The following is a 21,869-nucleotide window of genomic DNA, read 5'->3' on the forward strand; positions in this document are numbered from 1 at the left end:
ATCTAGCACTTAAAATCTGGATCCATAACTCATTCTGAACATTTTGTAATTTTCCAAACCAGTTTACATATGAGAGCAACATTAAAAGATTCTAAGTCTCTGAAACCCAAACCTCCCATGTCCTTAGAATTATTAATATTATCCCAGTCAAGAAATTTAATTCCTTTACCAGTTTTATGCCCCCACCAAAAATTTCTATGAAAAGAATCAAGTTTATGGATTAAAGTTGTAGGAATTTTGAAACAGTTTATCTGATGAGTAGGTAGAGAATTCAAAACAGATTTTATTAGAGTAGACCTACCAGCTTGATTAAATGTGGTACTTATATAATTTCTTAGCCTTGCTTCAAAAGATTAAACAACGGGATCAAAATATTTTACCTTAGAATGCCCCAGTTAAAGTGGCGCACCAAGATACTTTTCAGCATTAGTTATAAGATTCATATTGAGAGAAGAAGCAAGATCAGAACAAGTACTAGGACTAAGGTTCTTATTAAAATAAACACAAGATTTATCAAAATTGAGCATTTGTCCTGAGATACTACCAAAATTCTGTACGATCTGCAAAAAGATATCAACATGTTTCATATCAGCTTGTCCACAAATTAAAATATCATCAGCAAATAGCAAATGAGAAATAGGAGGATCTTTCTTGGATGCTTTAACACCCACAATAAATTTATTCATTTCAGTAGCAAGCAAAGATCTGGAAAGGTATTCCATTGCTAGAATAAACAGATAATGGGATAAAGGATCCCCTCATCTGATTTCTCTAGTTGGTTCATACTGATTACAAGGGGAACCATTAAGAAGAATATTAACACTAGTAGTGGATACACATTGCATGATTAAGTTACAAAATTCAAAGCAGAAACCAAAACTCTCAGGTACTTTTTTGAGAAAATTCCATCCTAATTAACCTGTCAAAAGCTTTTGACAAGTCCAGTTTTATGGCCATTGTGCCACTGACACCTTTTTTATACTTCATAGAATGTATCATTTCATGAGCAATTATAATATTGTCATGAATGGATCTCCCTGGCACAAAAGCAGCTTGATATGGAGAAATTAACTTCTTGAGAAGTGGTTTAATCCTATTAGCCAAAAAAATTGAAAAAAAAATTGTAAGAAGCATTACAAATACCAATTGGTCTAAATTTAGATGTCACCTTAGGACTTTTGCATTTGGGAATAAGTGATATATAACATCAATTATATCCTTATTTATAACATCAATTATTTATACATCTAGGCATATGACCAGTTTGAAAAAGTCTTTGAATAACATCAATTATATCCTTACCAACCAACTGCCATTGTGTTTGATAAAAACTAGCCTGGAAACCATCCGGTCCAGGAGCACTCCAGGAAGGCATACTTTTAACCACACATTCAAGTTCATGTTCACTAGGAATGGCAAAAAGTTTTTCATTATCAGTATCAGAGACAATTTTAGGAATCATATCAAAATATTGGTCATTCAAGATAGTATTGGAAGTACAAGCAACGAAACTGAAATGATTAGTTAAAAGATTACTGATAGCATTCCTATCCTTATATCAGATACCATTATTATCACAAAGAGCATGAATAGAATTTGTATGCAATCTTTTATTAACTATAGTGTGAAAATATTTAGTATTGTTATCCATTTCAAAAACAGATTTATCCCTAGATTTTTCTTTATATAAATCAGTTTAAATTTTGTACCGGTTTTCCAAGTCATTAGTGATAGATTTAACTCTGACATGTCGATCACTGGAGTTATTATCATTTTGAGCTATCTCCAACAGATTTTGAAGATTTTTGATATTTTTTTGAATGTCTCCAAATTCCATCTTGTTCCACTGAGATAAGGTTATTCTAGCATTATGATGTTTTGATTTAAAATATAAGCAGGAATTCCATGTATGTATATTCCAAGAGGATTCAAGATTATTCTTAAAATTATTATGACAAATCCAAGTTCTAAGAATTTAAAAGGTCTCCATAAGTTCCTTGGAATGGGGTCAGTGATTAGTAACAAGTGCAACATTTTAGCAGTGTGAAAATTTAAAGACCATTCATTGTTACCAAGATCCATATCTAATCTAGCTTTCCTAGTGCCTGTGCCATAAGAATTACTAGTCCAAGTATAACTCCTACCCTCATAGCCAATATCCACTAACCCAGCCTCATTCACTGCATTTTGGACCCATAAATCAGAACTATTGTTATCTCTATCAAGATGAAAATCTAAATCCCCTATAACAATCCATGGTTGTTGGACATCCTTGCTAAATTCAGAGAGGAAATTCCATTGGATTTTCTTAGGCTCAGGGTAAGTGGAACCATACATAAAGGAAATTAAAACTTTGGGATAACTAGGACAAATTTGAGCCATTATACGGATAATATTATTCTCACAACCAATAACTTCAACATAAATACCATCTTTCCATATTAAAATGAGGCCACCTGCATACCTAACTCTATCAATGCAAGTATAATTTGGGTAATGAATAGATTGAGAAATCAAAACCATTATATCCTCATCTATTTTTGTTTCACTGAGAAAAACAAAATCAGAATTTTGAGTTTTAACCAAATTTTGAAACTGATCTTTAGTAAACCTATTTGCAATGCCTTGCACATTTCCAAGATAAAATCTTCATATTGAGAAATAAAAAGCCAAACTTAAAAGAAGAAATTGTTTTAAAATGGAATAACTGAATCTCATGTGTGTTGTTGTTTTGGATATCTCTAGCTGTGACCATGTGAGTTTCCTGAGTGTCTCCAAGTTTACCATTACCATTTTCTACATGATCCAAATCAAGGAAGTTCATTTATCTTCCTCTTACCCAGCCTTTCCCATTCATTAGTATCCTTGATAGCTCCTTGAGAATTGAAATTTTGGTTAACAACATACCCATCCTTTAGGGGACACAAAGACAGTACCCTTCCTGACATTCTTCTGAGTAAAATTAGGAACTTGATCACCTCCTCTTGCAATCAAAATTTGCTTTCTTTCACCTTTTTTCAACTCTCCAAAGAAATGATGCTTAGCATGAGCCTTAGCCAAATAGTCAATAGCAGCTTTACATGCTCCTTTTGTATGATTTATAATGAAGCAATTGGGAAAACTTTTACGTGGATGCTTTTCGTAGAAAAATTTGATCTATCTGGTAGAACCAGCATTTGTTATATCCATGACACCTCTTCTTAAAGGATAGTCCAAATTGACTTGTACACAAACCTTAACTGGCACTACTTCCACTGGAACATCATCTTCAGGCTCAATAGCCAAAACTTCACCCATAATGTTGCATGTTTTTATAATAGCTTTAACATTCATATGCTCAGGAAGGATTTTTTTAACTTGAATCCAAAAACAATGAGTACCCCAGTTTAGCTCTTGATAAATCACTGTGGATTTATAATGAAGAAGATTAACCAAATAGCCATTGATACTCCATGGACGAGTATCAAAAACTTTCTTCTTAGTGTCTTAATCCTTGAATCGAAATTCAATTATATTATCCTCCAGTTCAAAAGCTTTGACATCACCTGCTGGAATAAAATCCCAAATGAAACCAAGAATTTTTTCCACAGTTTTGATACCCATTTTTCCTTCAATGAAAATCTTTCCAATCAGACTGAACTCTCAACTGCATCTTCTCCTTCAACACTTTCAGTTTGATGATAAATAACCTCTTATACATATCCAAGATCTAAAGCTGCTTGCATAAACTTCAATGCAAGATCAAACACATTACCAGAACTGCCTTCTTCCATTTGAATAAGAAAGAATTTCCGATGATTACAAGAAAAAAGTTTGAGTTGATTAGCACCAAAAATTAGTTGAACTTTATAATTCTTCAACCCTAGTAAATCCAGGGAATAAATTAAATTGAAAAGGATATTCTGCCTAGTATCGCGTAATTGAATAAAGAAAATTGACTGAGGATTTCTTTCCATAGGAAAATATGTTGCAGAAAAGGAAAGAGGATAGATATATAAAATTCCGGTTATAAATAGAGTAATTAACGGAACTAACTTGTAACGGATTTTTTGAATTTTGAATTTGACACGGCCACAACATCTTTCAAACCACTTAGTTGTAGGTGTAAATCTGTAGAGATGAACTTCCAGAGAATCAAAAATGGCAAACTTTATGGACACAATAGCTTCAAAAAGCAACAGGAAAACTTTTGCAAACGCCTCAATCACAACTTCAAACATGGTAAATACCATTTTGAGATATCACTAACTGCAAACACAAAGAAGAAAATCAGAAAGTTAATTAGTCGTTTCGGTAGTGAACAAAATAATCAAAATATCGAAAACATGTATGAAAAGCAATCACAGGACTGTAGAGGATGTAAACAAGAGATAAATCATAAAGAAAATATCACAAATCATAAGAACAGAGTAATTTTTGTTTGAAAATGTATGAAAAGCAATCACAGAAAATATCGACCGATCCTCAGAACCCTCTAAGTCGAGATGTATCGCTTCAAACCTTGTTTAAATGGAAACTTATTTAAATACCCCTCAAAACTGGAGGTTGAGTTTGTGCTCTGATTGATGGGATCTAACAATCATAGTTAGAGACAGTAGTGATTGATTTTGTTAGAGAGTTGTTCTCTTAAACATGATTGAAACATGACTATTCAATATCAAATTCTAATGATTGATTCTTTCCAAGTTATTACCATCATCGTTAATCAAATCTTCATTCCTAGGTTTAAGAAACAGTAAAAAATTGCGAAAGACATTGATTTTGTTAAAATGAACATAATCACTCTTAGATTTGCTTTAGGGAAAAATAAAATTAATGTAGAAATAAGCAAAACGAAAAGAAAATAAATACATAGTATTCTTTTTCCAAAATTAGTATCGAGATACGTATAAATCTATGAGATAACATCTAATGGCTATAAGGTGCACCCTTATTGTCGTTTTCACGAAGGTGACCTCGTCACAGCACGACTAAAATATCTAAGACAAATGTGACAACAAAATTTAGCAATCGCTAAATATAGCTAGACGTTCATTATATGTGCGTATTCACTTGGACGTGTTTATTAAGAACGTCTGCAACCAAACACAATATTTGCGTCTTCAGTTGTATGAGATTTAGACACTCATATCAAATGCATCCACAATCAAACGGTCATTACACAGTAAGACTTCGATAAATTAATAAACTTGGGACTGCTAAATTCTATCAATTTAGCGAAGTATTAATTTATCGATAAATTAATAAGTTATTAATATATCGAAACATACCAAATTTATGTTTTAATCTCCTACATAACCATGCTCATGTTCCTATAAAATTAAATATCTGTAGTTTTTTTTTCAATTCAAATAATTTTATGGCATACTTTGAATGTTAAAGTTAAAAATTAAGAAGAACGACACAGTAAAAATCAGTTCGGAACTTCTCAAAAAACTACAAAAAAAAAGACAAAAAAAGATAAAGATGAAATATTGTATAAATATGAACAACAAATAAAAACTTTGTAATCCTATATTAGGTAATTTACTTTAATGTAGTGATATTATATTAGTTATTAACTTATATTTTAGTTGGGGCCTATTGGAAACTTAAAATTCTTATTATCTTATATATTTAGCGGGGTTATTAATTTAGTACACTGATTCAAGTCGGGACTGGCAAAGAATGTTAATTTAACGAAGTTCTTCTGCATGTGATTGTGCGTTTCATGGAAAAACGTTTATAATTACTATTTCTTTGTGGACGGTGAAAAGGAGAGGGTACCCAAATATACCTCAAGCTAAAATTTTCCTACCTATAAGTCCTTTATCCGAAAATGATTGTCTATGGACTGAGTCGAGACAATACAACTAATAGGTTCATATTTCGTGTGATAGTCTATGGATACGAGATCGAGACAATACACCAACGAAGTATGTTTACTTGATATAAAGGTTCGGACTTAACCAAAAACAATAGGATTGCTTATCAAGTAAATAGGAATTAACGTTTGTGTAATTTAATTTAATTATAATAAAACAAATATAATGCGAAAAATAAAAGTAAATTACACAGCAATATTTTGTTAACGAGGAAACCGCAAATGCAGAAAAACTCCGGGACCTAGTCCAGAATTGAATACTCTCAGGATTAAGCCACTACAGAAAATTACACTTAACTTCATATAGTTGAGACCAAGTAACTACATCTATAGTTTACCTAGTTCCGTCTGTATTCCCACGCCTCCGACTTATGAATAAGTCACGTACTTTGAACAATATACCCCTTTGGTTCGTATTCCAAACAGTAAAGGAACAGGAAATATATTTGGTATCAACTCTATTCAACCAAGTGATATGAGTCAGACAAAGGCTCTTCCGTTTATCTCAACATAAACTCCTTCGTCGGGTCTAGATTTATCTTATGTTCAATCACCCAAAGGTAAGCGATTAAGATTAAGCCAACAACACCTTTAATCTGAAGAACCGTGTTGATGCCGATTGATAGACGCATTTATGTGTCTAATATATCTCAATTGTATATATTGTTAGTGCTCGATTTTATACTTATTTGGTTATTTTATGTATTTGTAGGTGTTTTTGGAAAAATAAGCTTTTGCGGCGAAAGTGGCTCAAAATGTGGCACCTTGAACCCCCGTGGATAACGTACCCGAAGCACCCCAGAAGTATGTTGGAGACACCCCAGAAATACCCCGGAGGAACCCCGAAAAAGTGCTGAAAACATCGCGGAGAAAGCGATTTTGGCAACCGCGTTTTAGATAAGGGCCACCCCAGGGCACCCCAAGTCTGATGCTAAAGGCACACCTACTCTGGATAGGGGGCGCCCCCCCTTTCTTCACAAATTCAAATTTCAAATTTGGCGGTAAAACAAACCAGCATGCATGCAGATTAGGGTTCGCATTCTTGGGAAGATTTAAGGAGATTCAATCTCGGATTTTTGTTGGGATGGACTTCCTAGAGCATAACAGGGTCGGTATATGTGATTAGATCGAATGAATTGGGTTAGATCGACCGGTAGAAGGAAACAGAGGTGTTGTGGTCACGGGTTGTTGTTGGAGTATTTTTCGACAATTCAGGGAGATTAAAGGCTAGAAAAGCTTCCCCAACATTCTTAGTTATCTAATAAAGAGTTTGGAAGTATTGGGAGAGGTCAAAATACGCGTGAAGAGAGTATGGTAGAAAGAAAACTCCGAAACTTGCTGTGGAGATAAACCAAGATTTTTGGGGAGATTTAATCGAGCTGTGGCCTATAAAAGGAGAGGGGATAAGTCATATAAGAAGTACGAAACCTTAGGAGAAGTTTAGAGGAGAATAGAGAGCTCCAGAGATCGAGTTGCATGAAAAATACAATATTCTGCTGCTACTTCTGAATAGGAAGAACACGAAGAACATATTACACCCAATAGCAGTCGTTATATTACTACAACAGATCACTATCGTTGTTTAACAGTCTTAAAATCCTGTAACAGTGACGTTTGTAACACACTTACGGCGTTGCAAATCTCTGTGTTATGACCTTCTCTTCTTTTTAATCATCTTTTGAGCCATAAACAATTATTTTGAGATCATGATTAATATGAGGATCTAAACCCCATTGCTGAGGCGATAGAGGAAGCTATTTTTCCAACAAAAAGCGGTACAATCTATTGTATTTAATTTATTGCAATTATTATTATGATTATTTTCCTTGAACTATTATTGAATATGATTTTTATTTGAGTGATTGTGATCTATTTTGATGGAGTATGCTTAGTTTATAGATTCTTGATGCTTCATACTTGGTATTTACAATTATTACTTTTGAAAATCTATTAGTTGCAATATTTTAGAATCAAATTAAACGAGAAAATTGCATGAATATAAATATTTGGACCAAATCACTTTGAACTTGGAAAATAGTGGAATCTTAGCCTCAGTGTTCTTTTAATATTTATACCAACTTTGTCAGTGTTTGTTATAATTATTAGTGAGTTTTCTATCTGGTTTTGAATTTAAGTCTAAAGTCATCCTTCACAAGTTCGAGAATCGAATCACTTTTTACCACTATCTACAAATCACATCAATTTTTGGCGCCGCCGACGCGGACTTGTTTTTAGGGTTTTAGATTTTTTTTTATTTTTTTTTTTTATTATTTTTGTTCTTTTTTATGTTTTTGGGTATTTATCTTGTGTCTACAGGTTCTGGATCATAAAGAAAATTGAGCCAAAGAGTTTGGTGATTTCATAAAGACTTGGAGCTAAAGATTAAAGCAAAAAGAACAGAAAAGAAGACAATTTTAGTTTAGGGTTTGTTTATTTTCTTTTAGAAAAAAAAATGTATTAGGGTTTATTATTTTTGTAATTTTTCTTTTCTTTTTGGACTTTTGGACTTTGGGACATTATTTTTTTATTACCCTACGGAAGGGTACTTTAAATATAAACTGTTTGCAGAGAAGGAGGACAATTACGATATTGTCTCTGCACCTTGGGTTCGTACACTTGACATCGGAGTCAGTGGCCCGAGTCGACTACAACCGATTCATCCCCCGTCTGGAACGGGAGGTAAGATTCTAAACACTCGCGAATCCCCTGTCAGCGAGTTACTGGACTCCTTCGTATGCATATATGTTGAGGACTGAATACGGACATTTATTTTTCTAGTAAAGGGCAAGGCCTGGCCATACAAGATAAGGGTTCGGATTTCATCACCGTTCTCTTCTTGCCCGCTTTAGGAACACGTAACCTACGCGAACCTAAGCCTAAAATTTTGACTAGAACGAGACCGATAGGGTAACGAGCTTAACAGGAAAGTCATTCGAAAAATATTGGTTACTCTTTTAAGCATACTTCGAAGTTCTTGACGGTTTGTAAGTTGAATGCGTGACTGCGCCGCCTTGTAATACCGGTGAGGCCTTGGGTATCAAAGCTCCACCGAGCTTCCCTCGCCTCTATTCAACTTACTTAACTCGGATTGATTCCAGAGGGGTTTGCTTAAATTAACGAATTCCCGTTCGAAGGATTAGAAGCTGGTCTAGAAACAATCTAAGTGGAGCCATCATGCTTTTTGTTTGCTAGAAATCAATAGGTTTGATTTGGTTGAGTCGGCCTTGATCTGTGTTTGCTTACCCTTCCAATTTAGAAAATTCTATTGTATGCCTGAACGTAAAAGAGACGCACTAGGTAGATTTGTTAAAGAGAAACCTAGTAGTTCGAAGCGTCTCGATTACCTTAATCTAGAGAGTCCGACTTTTGAAGAGTCTGTTTTTGAACGTCCTTTGACTGAGGAGAGAATCCATGTTGCTCCGATAGCGCCAGAAATGGAACTTTGAAAGCTTTGTTGAATCCAACTAGGACTACTCGTCCCTCATGTATCAGGTTAGCTGAGACGGAAGCAACTTATGAACTTAAACCTGGGACCTTACAGCTGCTCCCAATCTTTTTAGGGAAAGAAAATGAAAACCCCTATTTCCATGTTAGGGACTTTGAGGAAATTTGTAGTACCCTCAGGATTAGAAACCTAGATGATGATGCTTTGAAACTTAGGTTATTCCCCTTTTCCCTGAAAGATAAAGCTAAATCGTGGCTATATAGTTTGGCTTCCGGGTCAATCGAAACGTATGAACAACTTACATCTGCCTTTTTGAACAAGTTTTTCCCTAGGCACAAAACATCGTCTATTAGGACGCAAATCTGCACGTTTTCTCAACAGGAGGGAGAAACTTTGTATAGGTATTTGGAAAGGTTCAATGATTTATTAGCCCAATGTCCTCATCATGGTTTAGAGAAGGTTAGGTTAGTTCAGATCCTTTATGAGGGTTTAGATTATCCCACCACAACCACAGTAGAATCTATGTGTACTGGTGGATTTGAGAACCAAACAGTTGATGACGCGATGACATATTTGCATGAAGTCGCCGAAAAGACCCAACAATGGGAAAGTAGTAGGGGACCCCAGAAAACAATTCTTCTTGGCAGAGGAAACGTTAATAGGGTAGAAGGAGGCTATGAATCAGATGCCAAAATTGTGCTATAGCGAAAAGGTTAGAAGCTTTAGAAGTGGGTAACACTAGTGGTAGATTGGAGCCTTTTTGGGAAGGCCAGAATAATGAAGAGCAAGCCAATGCTCTATATAATAACACTAGGTTTGATAATCGTCAGAAGTTTGACCCATATTCAGAAACCTATAATCCTGGTTGGAGAACCATCCGAACTTTTCATGGTCTAAGGGCCAGAGTCAGGGTCAGTCTAATAATTCTAATGCTCCCCCAGGTTTTGGCTACACTAGGAATACATCAGGCCCAGAAAATAAAACGACTAGCTTAGAGGAATCTATTAAGATGTTAGCAAAAACTCAGGAAATGTTAGCACAGAGCCATGTTAGTTTTCAACAGGAAACCAAGCAGAATTTTCAAACTAATGCTCAGAGCCTTGCTAAGTTAGAACTTCAAGTCGGCCAAATAGCTAAGACCTTAAGTGAGAGAGATAATGGTAGGTTCCCTAGTCAGACTAATCCCAATCCTAGAGGAGTTCATGAAGTAGGTACAAAACCATCGAATCAATTGAATGCTATTAGAACCCTTAGGAGTGGTAGAATAGTAGACAATCAGGTAACCATGCCCGATAGTGAACATACTGTAGTTCACCCCTCAGGACCACTAGCTAAGGAAACTGATAAAATTTCTGATGATGCCAACTCAGTTCCTGAGAGGTCTGATTCTGTGCCTAGAGCCCCATTTCCTCAGCTATTAGTACCAACAAAGAAGGAATCGAACTTTAATGACATATTGGAGGTTTTTAAGCAAGTTACCATAAACCTTCCTTTATTAGATGCAATTAGGCAAATTCCTGCTTATGCCAAGTTCCTTAAGGATATGTGTACGCGAAAGCGAAAACTTAGCGTCCATAAGAAAGCCTTTTTAGCTAGTCACGTAAGTTCAATTATTCAAAACACTACAACTCCAAAGTACAAAGACCCAGGTTCCCCTACCATTGCTTGTACAATAGGTAAACACCGGGTAGAAAAAGCTTTACTTGACTTAGGAGCCAGTGTGAACCTACTTCCGTACCATGTGTACTTACAGCTAGGACTTGGTGAAATGAAACCTACTCAGATAACTGCAGTTAGCTGATAGGTCTGTTAAAATTCCTCGAGGTGTTATTGAGGATGTCCTTATTGAGGTCGACAAGTTTATCTATCCAGTGGATTTCGTGGTCCTAGATACTCAACCTGTCCCTGACCCAGAGAACTAGATACCTGTGATTTAGGTCACCCGTTTTAGCTACGTCAAATGCGATCATTAACTGTCGAAATGGTGTAATGAATTTATCTTTTGGTAATATGACTATAGAGATGAACATTTTAATGTCAGTAAGCTACCTTATGCTAGATGACACATGTGTTGAAGAGGTGAACATGATAGAAGCCTTAGTTCAGAAGTCATTACCAAACATTTTATTTGAAGACCCATTAGAAGTTGTCTATCCCTTTTGGTTTAGATTTTGATGACGATAGCACTATTGAACAAGTGAATGCTCTATAAGATTCTACCCCTGTGTTAGACACTGATAGATGGAAAGAGGTTCGAACTGTTACCAGTTTCTGAGACTACCCTAATTCCTTCTTTAGAGAGACCCCAAAGTTGGACCTTAACCACTACCCGATACTCCAAAGTATGTGTTTTTAGGCCCATCTGAGACTTTACCTGTGATTGTAGCTTCCGATTTGGATAGTGATCAGGAAAGTAGGCTAGTAAAGTACTTCAAGACAATAAGGAAGCTTTAGGGTGGACTATAGCAGACATTAAGGGTATAAGTCCTACTGTGTGTATGCATCAGATTCATTTAGAGGAAGACTCCAAACCTTCTAGGGAGATGCAACGTCGACTGAACCCTAACATGAAAGAGGTAGTTCGAAAAGAGGTGCTTAAGTTGTTAGATGCGGGTATTATTTACCCAATTTCAGACAGTAAGTGGGTCAGCCCTGTTCAGGTTGTCCCCAAGAAATCAGGTATCACTGTAGTCCAGAATGATAATAATGAATTAATCCCAACCCGAGTGACCACGGGATGGCGTGTGTGTATTGACTATAGGAAATTGAACAAGGTCACAAGGAAGGATCACTTTCCCCTTCCTTTTATCGACCAAATGCTAGAGCGATTAGCTGGACATAGTCACTATTGCTTCTTAGATGGCTACTCCGGTTATAATCAGATCGTTATTGCCCCAGAAGACCAAGAGAAAACCACTTTTACCTGTCCCTTTGGTACCTTTGCGTATAGACGCATGCCTTTCGGGCTATGTAATGCCCCTGCGACTTTTCAGCGTTGTATGATGAGCATATTTTCTGATATGGTAGAACGGTTCTTAGAGGTCTTTATGGATGATTTTTCAGTGTTTGGTTCATTTTGATGAGTGCTTGCATCATTTGACATTAGTGTTGACTAGGTGTAAGGAAAAAATTTAGTGCTTAATTGGGAAAAATGCCATTTCATGGTTGAATCAGGAATTGTCTTAGGGCACATCGTTTCTTCAAAGGGTATAGAGGTAGACAAAGCCAAATTGACCTTATTAAGACTCTACAGGTCCCAAAAACCGTAAAAGATATTAGGTCATTCTTAGGGCATGCAGGTTTTTACCGTCGATTCATTAAGGATTTTAGCTTGATTTCTAGACCTCTTTGCAATTTGCTTGCAAAAGATGTTAAGTTTGTCTTTGATGATGCTTGCTTAAGGCTTTTGATAAGCTTAAAACGTACTCACTACTGCCCCGATAGTCCAGGCACCCTGGAACCTACCCTTTGAGATCATGTGACGCTTCAGATTATGCTATAGGCGTTGTGCTAGGTCAGCGAGAAAACATTACTCCATGTGATTTACTATGCTAGAAAACTCTGAATGATGCCCAAATGAACTATACAACTACCGAGAAGAATTGCTATCCATCGTGTTTTCCTTGGATAGTTTAGATCCTATTTATTAGGTTCTAAGATCGTAATCTATACTGATCATGCTGCTTTGAAATACCTTTTATCTAAGAAGGATACCAAACCTAGATTGATTAGATGGATTTTGTTACAAGAATTTTTTCCAGACATTAGAGACAAAAAGGGTGCAGAGAATGTGGTAGCAGACCACTTGTCTAGGCTAGTTGTTAGTTCCCCTAATTCCCTTCCTATAAGGGATAGTTTTCCTGATGAACAATTGTTCTCTGTTTCCCAATCACCTTGGTATGCAAATATAGTGAATTATCTTGTTACTGGTCGAATGCCTCAACATTGGGGTAAGCAAGATCGTTCTAGGTTTTTAGCCGAGGTTAAGCATTTCTTTTGGGACGATCCTTATCTGTTTAAGTATTGTCCGGACCAGATTATTAGGAGATGTGTATCTGAGAGTGACCAGTCTAGTATTATCTCCTTTTGTCATGAACATGCATGTGGGGGTCATTTTAATGCTAAGAAGACTGCTGCTAAGATTTTGCAGTGTGGATTTTACTGGCCTTCGTTGTTTAAAGATTCCAATAGTCATTATGTTTCTTGTGAGCGTTGCCAGAAGTTAAGAACCATTTCCCGTAGAAATATGATGCCTTTGAACCCTATTTTAGTGATTGAGGTCTTTGATGTGATGGGCATTGATTTTATGGGTCCATTTCCTATTTCGTTTGGTTATCTTTACATACTTGTCGCTGTAGACTATGTGTGTAAGTGGGTTGAGGCGGTTCCGTGTAAAACAAATGACCACAGGGTCGTAGTCCATTTTTTGAAAGAGAATATACTTACACGTTTTGGTACGCCGCGAGCTATAATTAGTGATGGAGGTTCACACTTTTGTAATAGACCGTTTGCTCTTTTAATGAAACAATACGGTATTACCCATAAAGTAGCAACCCCTTATCAACCTCAGACTAGTGGTCAGGTAGAGGTTTCCAATAGGGAAATTAAACGTATTCTAGAGAAAACAGTTAATCCAAATAGGAAAGACTGGTCGTCGAGGCTTACTGATGCCTTATGGGATTACCGTACTGCGTTTAAGACACCCATTGGAATGTCACCTTATCGTTTAGTATTTGGCAAGGCATGTCACCTTCCTGTTGAGTTAGAGAATCGAGCCTATTGGGCTATTATGAACTTAAACTTTTCACTTGACAAGGCATGAGCTCAAAGAACGCTCCAGCTCAATGAGTTGGATGAGATTCGTAGAGATGCATACGATATTGCTAAGGAGTATAAAAAAAAAATGAAACTTGTGCATGATAGGAATATTTTACGAAATTCATTTTCTCCAGGTCAAAAAGTTCTTCTATATGACATTCGGTTGCATATATTCCCCGGGAAGTTGCGCTCTCGATGGACCGATCCTTTTGTGGTCCGTACTGTTTTTTCTCATGGCGCTGTTGAGATTGAGACACCAGATGGTAGTAGTTCTTCGAAGGTTAACGGTCAGCGATTGAATCCCTTTATAGAGCCTTTTCCTACAGGTGATGTTGAGGAGGTCCCTCTGGAGGACCCTGTTTACCTTGATTAACCATCGAGGCGATTTTGTATGTTGTATATTATTTTTGTAGGTTTTTGGTTACACTTCACCCAGGTACTATCTTTCCGACTTCTCTCTTTACTATTTCCTCATGTTACTTATATTTTTGGTACTGTTCTTTAATTAGAAACATTGAGGACAATGTTAGATTTAAGTTTGGGGGTGGGGTAGAACTTTTTGTTACCTTTTAGTTGCAATAAATAAACTCCAGAGCCTAGAAATTTATCCTTATTAAGGATGGCACTACCCAATCTAAGTGGATGGAAGCATTTTGGTTGTAGGAGTTGAGGGACCAATCTGATTAGATGGAAACATCTAAAGAGTCTATTCATAAAAGCATAGAGCTCAGGTGTTAGAAATAACATGGTAGTTTCGCCATGTCTCATTGTGTCCTTTTCACTTCTATTTTTTATTTTTATTTTTTTTCTTTTTAACATATGTTTCTCTAAGTGATTAGGTGGGGCTCACAATTCAAGTTGTTACCATTTCTAGGGTGAAATAGAGTGATTGAGATAGCCAATAAAAAAAAAAGAGAAATTGAGACCAGACCATCAGACCAGTTGGAATAAATTCAATAAAGTCGACCACTGGAACCCTTGTATATGCCAGTTGTGTTGACCTAGAGTTAGGATTATCGACCACTGGTACCCTTGTATATGCCAGTGTGTTGATATTAGTTAGACCGGTATCTCAGTCCATTAGGATAGGTTCATTATGGCAGTGGCCTTTAGACAGATATGAGAAACACCATTCACCTTAGTCAACATCAAAACCATCTATGTTTTTCTATACCCATCTTCTTAATCTATCCATGTGATTTGTTTGATTCTGAGTTTGGATGCGACTATCTGAGTAGACCTCTGTCACTTTATATGAATTTTAGTATGCTTGAGTGCTAACTCGTGTACAACAATTGGAATTTCGCATCAGGGTACTTCCTCATGTAGTCAATAAGTATGCCAACCAAGGAGATTCTTTAGTGCCTTCCAAGGTTCTGTGTAGATAGCTAGGGTCTAGAGTATAAAGGTTTTGTGGGTATACCTCTGGTAAGCCATCCGGAGACAACACTCCGCCACTAGAGACACCTAGGGGTTTAAAGGATTATTGCATACGCTAAATGCAATCGACGATGCCTGCGACAGTGAGTTAGGATTTTATTTTACTTGATTTGCTCGAGGACTAGCAAATAATAAGTTTGAGGGTATTTGATAGACGCATTTATGTGTCTAATATATCTCAATTGTATATATTGTTAGTGCTCGATGTTATACTTATTTGGTTATTTTATGTATGTGTAGGTGTTTTTGGAAAAATAAGCTTTTGCGGCGAAAGTGGCTCAAAATGTGGCACCTTGAACCCCCGTGGATAACGTACCAGAAGCACCCCAGAAGTATGTTGGAGACACCCCAGAAATACCCCGGAGGAACCCCGAAAAAGTGCTGAAAACATCCCTGAGAAAGCAATTTTGGCACCCGCGTTTTGGATAAGGGCCACCCCAGGGCACCCCAAGTCTGATGCTAAAGGCACCCCTACTATGGATAGGGGGAGCTCCCCCTTTCTTCACAAATTCAAATTTCAAATTTGGCGGTAAAACAAACCAGCATGCATGCAGATTAGGGTTCACATTCTTGGGAAGATTTAAGGAGATTCAATCTCGGATTTTTGTTGGGCTGGACTTCCTAGAGCATAACAGGGTCGGTATATGTGATTAGATCGAATGAATTGGGTTAGATCGACCGGGAGAAGGAAACAGAGTTGTTGTGGTCACGGGTTGCTGTTGGAGGATTTTTCGACAATTCAGGGAGATTAAAGGCTAGAAAAGCTTCCCCAACATTCGTAGTTATCTAATAAAGAGTTTGGAAGTATTGTGAGAGGTCAAAATACGCGTGAAGAGAGTATGGTAGAAAGAAAACTCCGAAACTTGTTGTGGAGATAAACCAAGATTTTGAGGGAGATTTAATCGAGTTGTGGCCTATAAAAGGAGAGGGGATAAGTCATATAAGAAGTACGAAACCTTATGAGAAGTTTAGAGGAGAATAGAGAGCTCCAGAGATTGAGTTGCAGGAAAAATACAATATTCTGCTTCTGCTGCTGAAGAGGAAGAACACGGAGAACATATTACACCCAATAGCAGTCGTTATATTACTACAGCAGATCACTATCGTTGTTAAACAGTCTTAAAATCCTGTAACAGTGACGTTTGTAACACACTTACGGCGTTGCAAATCTCTGTGTTATTACCTTCTCTTCTTTTTAATTATCTTTTGAGCCATAAACAATTATTTTGAGATCATGATTAATATGAGGATCTAAACCCCATTGCTGAGGCGATATAGGAAGCTATTTTTCCAACAAAAAGCGGTACAATCTATTGTATTTAATTTATTGCAATTATTATTATGATTATTTGCCTTGAACTATTATTGAATATGATTTTTATTTGAGTGATTGTGATCTATTTTGATGGAGTATGCTTAGTTTATAGACTCTTGATGCTTCATACTTGGTATTTACAATTATTACTTTTGAAAATCTATTAGTTGCAATATTTTAGAATCAAATTAAACGAGAAAATTGCATGAATATAAATATTTGGACTAAATCACTTTGAACTTGGAAAATAGTGGAATCTTAGCCTCAGTGTTCTTTTAATATTTATACCAACTTTGTCCGTGTTTGTTATAATTATTAGTCAGTTTTCTATCTGGTTTTGAATTTAAGTCTAAAGTCATCCTTCACAAGTTCGAGAATCGAATCACTTTTTACCGCTATCTACAAATCACATCACCGATCTACTCAATTAATCAATCCAATCTACCACAAGGATAAACCGATTATTAATTGGATCCTCTTTTACCCAAAAAAGTATTGTGCACACCAAAGATTATAAAACCCAAGTCAGATCTTCAATATCTTCTTTGTCTTCAAATCTTCTTAAATCTTCAATAAAAACTTGCACACAATCACTTGAATCTCTTGTGATCAATCACACACATAACGGAGTCTGTTAACAATGGATTATCACAAGATCGTCTTTAGAACTAACAACAGTCTAAAGATCCCTGTCGAAACTCTGAACTAGTTTGAGTGAATCTTATATCAGAATAGAATATTCTCAAGAATAAACAAACTAGGTGCAATCAGATTTCAACCACCTTTAGTCAATCAAATCAATGGAAAACAAAGATAAACCGCAATTATCTAGTTTCCCACCAACGGGTCGCGCTAGATCTTCTCAATCCTAAAGAAGACTTTAAAACAAGCGGCCGTAAGAGATTTCACCTAATTAGATTACTCTCCTCTCTGATAGGCGGCTATACCAGTAACAAAGACAAAAGAGGAAGTTTGTTGTTACGAAAGATTAGTTTGCTAGAAAGGAAAACTTCGTTTATTTATAGACAAGGAAGTTTGGACACCAAGGAATTTCCAAAACCGGAAATATTCTCAAGATATTCATAAATGCACAAATTCGGTTTTCATAATTCCTGGAAATGCTCTGTCCAAAAAGAACAATTGAAATCTCTCAGAAATCTAATTAGTGAATGCACATTACTAATTCTGTAATTTTCCTACAAAGTTAAATTAATAACCTTAATTAAAAGATTCTTAACTAACTTATGTTTCAATCATGGGATTCTCTTCCCTTAGTCGTTAAGGAATATGTTTGAACAATTATAGAAATAAACATTCACAACACGTGTTCAAAGTTTGTCGACATCTTTACTTTGTAAGTTCTCTTTCATACTTACAACCTTGAAACCGATTTGCCACACTTCCAAACAAGTTTAGAATTGGTTCATATAACTTTCAAGAACTATGTGATTGATCAAACCAACATTCAATCACAATCATGGGTTTACAGTTCTACCAAAACAAGTTTCGGTTCTACCTCTATGTGAGTACTACGCATAGTCACACTAGCTTCCCAAAGATTCGGTTGACTAGGTACTAGGATCGGTTCCCCACATATATATGGTATCTAACTTATATGTGTTGCACATGTCCATAGGATCGGTTCCCCTTTCTGATATAAACCTTGATGCACCCCATACAAGGATCGGTTCCCCTTGATATAATGCACCCCTTACAAGGATCGGTTCCCTTTCCCTTACTAGGATCAGTTCCCTTTCCCCAAGGCAGACATAATCCGATCATATCACAGGTGATTACTAAGATTGGTTTTACTAATAAAATTTATACCAATACAAAAGTCAGGACTTTGTGAATAGTTCTACCAAGAACACAACAAGTTGTGAGCGGTTATACTCTATCACACATATTGGTTGTTCATAAGATATGCAATGAATAAAAAAACCAATAACTCCTGGCAATTTCCTTTTCGGTTCACAAACAAGTTTATGAACTTACTTCCTTAGAAAACATGTAAACATTGTTTCCTAGGATGAAATCCTCACCTCATACCCATACATAATCACAATAGCATTCAAATGATTATTGCGATGTCTTATCTACAAAGTTTAAGGTTACCTCGTATTGTATTCCTTAATACTATGTCTATCTAGGGTTCATATATGCTTCGCAGTTACGTTTTCAATATGCGCGACTTGAAAGATACGTTAGGGAATGAAACAGTTCAAGTCAAATATCACTAACCTCAAGTGGAAGGATGATTGCTGTCGTTGTAGCTCCTTGCTTCTTCACATCTTCAAGACTTCGCAATACTTGTAATGTCTCATATCTTAATGCTTTCAAGCTAACCTATACGAAGTTTAACTCTAGTACATAATCAAGCTACTCTTAACATGAGTTTTGATTTACTTAAATATTACAACCAAACTTGACATACCAACGCTTGGTGGGTTCAACCGAGCAATGCTCTAACAGACGGGTTTATTAATATCGTTTGATACTCTGGCCCAATTTTTAAAACCATTTGAGTATAATGTTTCCTTTACCAGCGTGCCAAAATAACAAAACTTATGGCTAATTAACGATTGGTGCCCGATAAATGTCCAACACCTAACAATTAATACCCAACATTTAAAAAATTAAGGTTGGTACCTGAAATGACTGTTGATTGTCAAGTCAAACAGTTGACCAATTTCTTTTTTATTTTCTCTTATTATTACATAAAAATAAAAATGGGTTTCACATATTTACCCCACTGCCAAAATTTAAGTCCTATTTTTCTTCTTCCATCCCCTCACTTTACAATAGCCGATTCAAATTCGAAATCATCTCCTAATCCCTTTGAACAATCTTCCATAAAATCCTTCGTTATACAATTTTTCATTCCCTTTGAAGATTAGGTCAGTATTCGTTAAAAGTATAAAAACGGATTGTTGGTTGTTGGTGGTGGATTTGTTGTACCCAGATCTAAACTTGATGATTTTGATTATAAATGATTACTAGATGCAAAAGAAGCTTCTCGAAATAAGGCATGATTATTGGGGAATTAACATCCGTTTATCGAAATTGAATCCTCAAAATTGATGTTGGTCTTCGAGAACCAACATATGTATATCGAAACGCTTGGTGAGGAATCAACTCCTCGTGATAAACCCAAAAAACGAAATAAAATAAAACTCCAGTTAATATTATAACCTAATTTGTACAAAACAATCATCATCAACTACTCCAGTTTCTTGTTAGTTCTTCGTCTTTGCATGATGAACACCGTGGAGTCTAGAGCTCAACTACACTTTCTATCCTAGTCCGAGACTTAGCTATTAGTAAACTAGAAATCAAGACTTATAGTTTTGGCAACTAAACTTGACAAACAAGCTTGAGATAGCAACACTTGTGAGTTCGACCGAGCAGTGCTCTAACAATCTCCCCTTTTGTCAATTTTAGTGACAAAACTATCAATACATATGGAATACAAAATAAATAAATAAACTTTTGTAGCTTCTCTTCCACATGCATGATCTCCTTGGTTCTTCAACATTACTCGGAATCTTCGTCACTTCCAAGTACCCCAATAATTCCAAAGGTTGTAAGTTTAGTATCATCGTTGTTGATCCGTAGCTATAACAATGATAAAACAATAATTCTCAATCATTGTTACACAATGTTATATTATTATTACACAACATCAAAGTTCAATTGTATCACAACTTCGACAACAATACTATGGTGATATATATCACTCCCCCTTAGTCAATACTCGATCTCACATGGAAACCACTCCCCCTTACATAATTATCCGAAAACCATATGTATTTGTAGTGTGAACTACACATTAATACTCCCCCTTTTTGTCAATAAAATTGGCAAAGGTACGAAAACTAGTGGGATCCTCATGAAATTTCCATAGAGACACTTCATGACCAAAAGAAAGTACATATCAACTTTTTAGATACAATCAAACAGCCTTAGCTAAATGCATTCATCAAGGAGTTTATAAAGATACAGGATAACTCTATAATTCCACATCCGCACTCCCCACAAATATTTGGCAATTAAGCACAAGTTCAATTAAGAACTTTCCCCCATAAAATGTCATTCTCGAGAGAACAACAAGAGCGACCTTACCTTCACAAGAAAATAAGGATTTCTTTAGACATTAACAAATCACATAAGAGTATGAATTTGTATCCAAAAAAACTCAATTAAAATAACCACAAGAGAACCCATGATTAATTAATCGGAAATGCTCAACATAAAATAACTTACGGAGCCACATAGTACATACATAAGAAATGTGGATCAGGGAAGATCAATACCGTGGAATAGACAAAGATTCATTATATTTCTCATCACCATTTGCACAATGACATATAATAAACATAATCTTTGTAAACAAAAGCTCATCCTATCTTCCATCAATATTTGCATAATGACATACAATAGGCTTATCTTTTTTTTTTGTAAAAAGTTTATTCAATCCTTTATCAATACTTGCATATTGACATACGAAAGACTTAACTTTTGACCACGTATGGGGCAATCATAGTTCACGGACGCAAACACACTCCCATAACAAATTGCAATATATAAAACCATAAAGATTAATACTGCAAAAATCATCTTCCAAACAAATTTTAGAATTTAAGCAAATAAATCTAAAAACATTGAAGATGAAAATCGTTGGACATAGCTATGTGTAATCACAATAATGGCTATTCCAAACTCTAGCTATTCTTCCTAAAAACACAAGAATAAAATTCTCATAAGAAGATTTCCTAGAAATTGAGACTTCTGAAAAATTATTTGTCGTCTCTGAACTCCTTGTCATCAACAACCATGGGCACATAAGGTTCGTGAAGAAATGACTCAATTCCAACAAACCTTCTAGGTTGAAGATGTCAAACTAGGGCCTTTTGAATTTCAAGAGTTCTCAAAACGCAAGCCTTTATTTGTTGAATCTCCTTGCTTGTCTCCTTCAACTCTTCAAGAAC

At 35.9% G+C, this 21,869-nt stretch overlaps 1 pseudogene; it reads right to left on the bottom strand.

Moving 5' to 3' along the window:
- Window positions 1-9,660: 9,660 nt before the first annotated feature.
- Window positions 9,661-9,760, bottom strand: LOC113307105 (annotated as a pseudogene).
- Window positions 9,761-21,869: the final 12,109 nt, after the last annotated feature.

This window comes from Papaver somniferum, chromosome 8, assembly GCF_003573695.1.
Source record: "Papaver somniferum cultivar HN1 chromosome 8, ASM357369v1, whole genome shotgun sequence".
Taxonomy (NCBI): domain Eukaryota; kingdom Viridiplantae; phylum Streptophyta; class Magnoliopsida; order Ranunculales; family Papaveraceae; genus Papaver; species Papaver somniferum.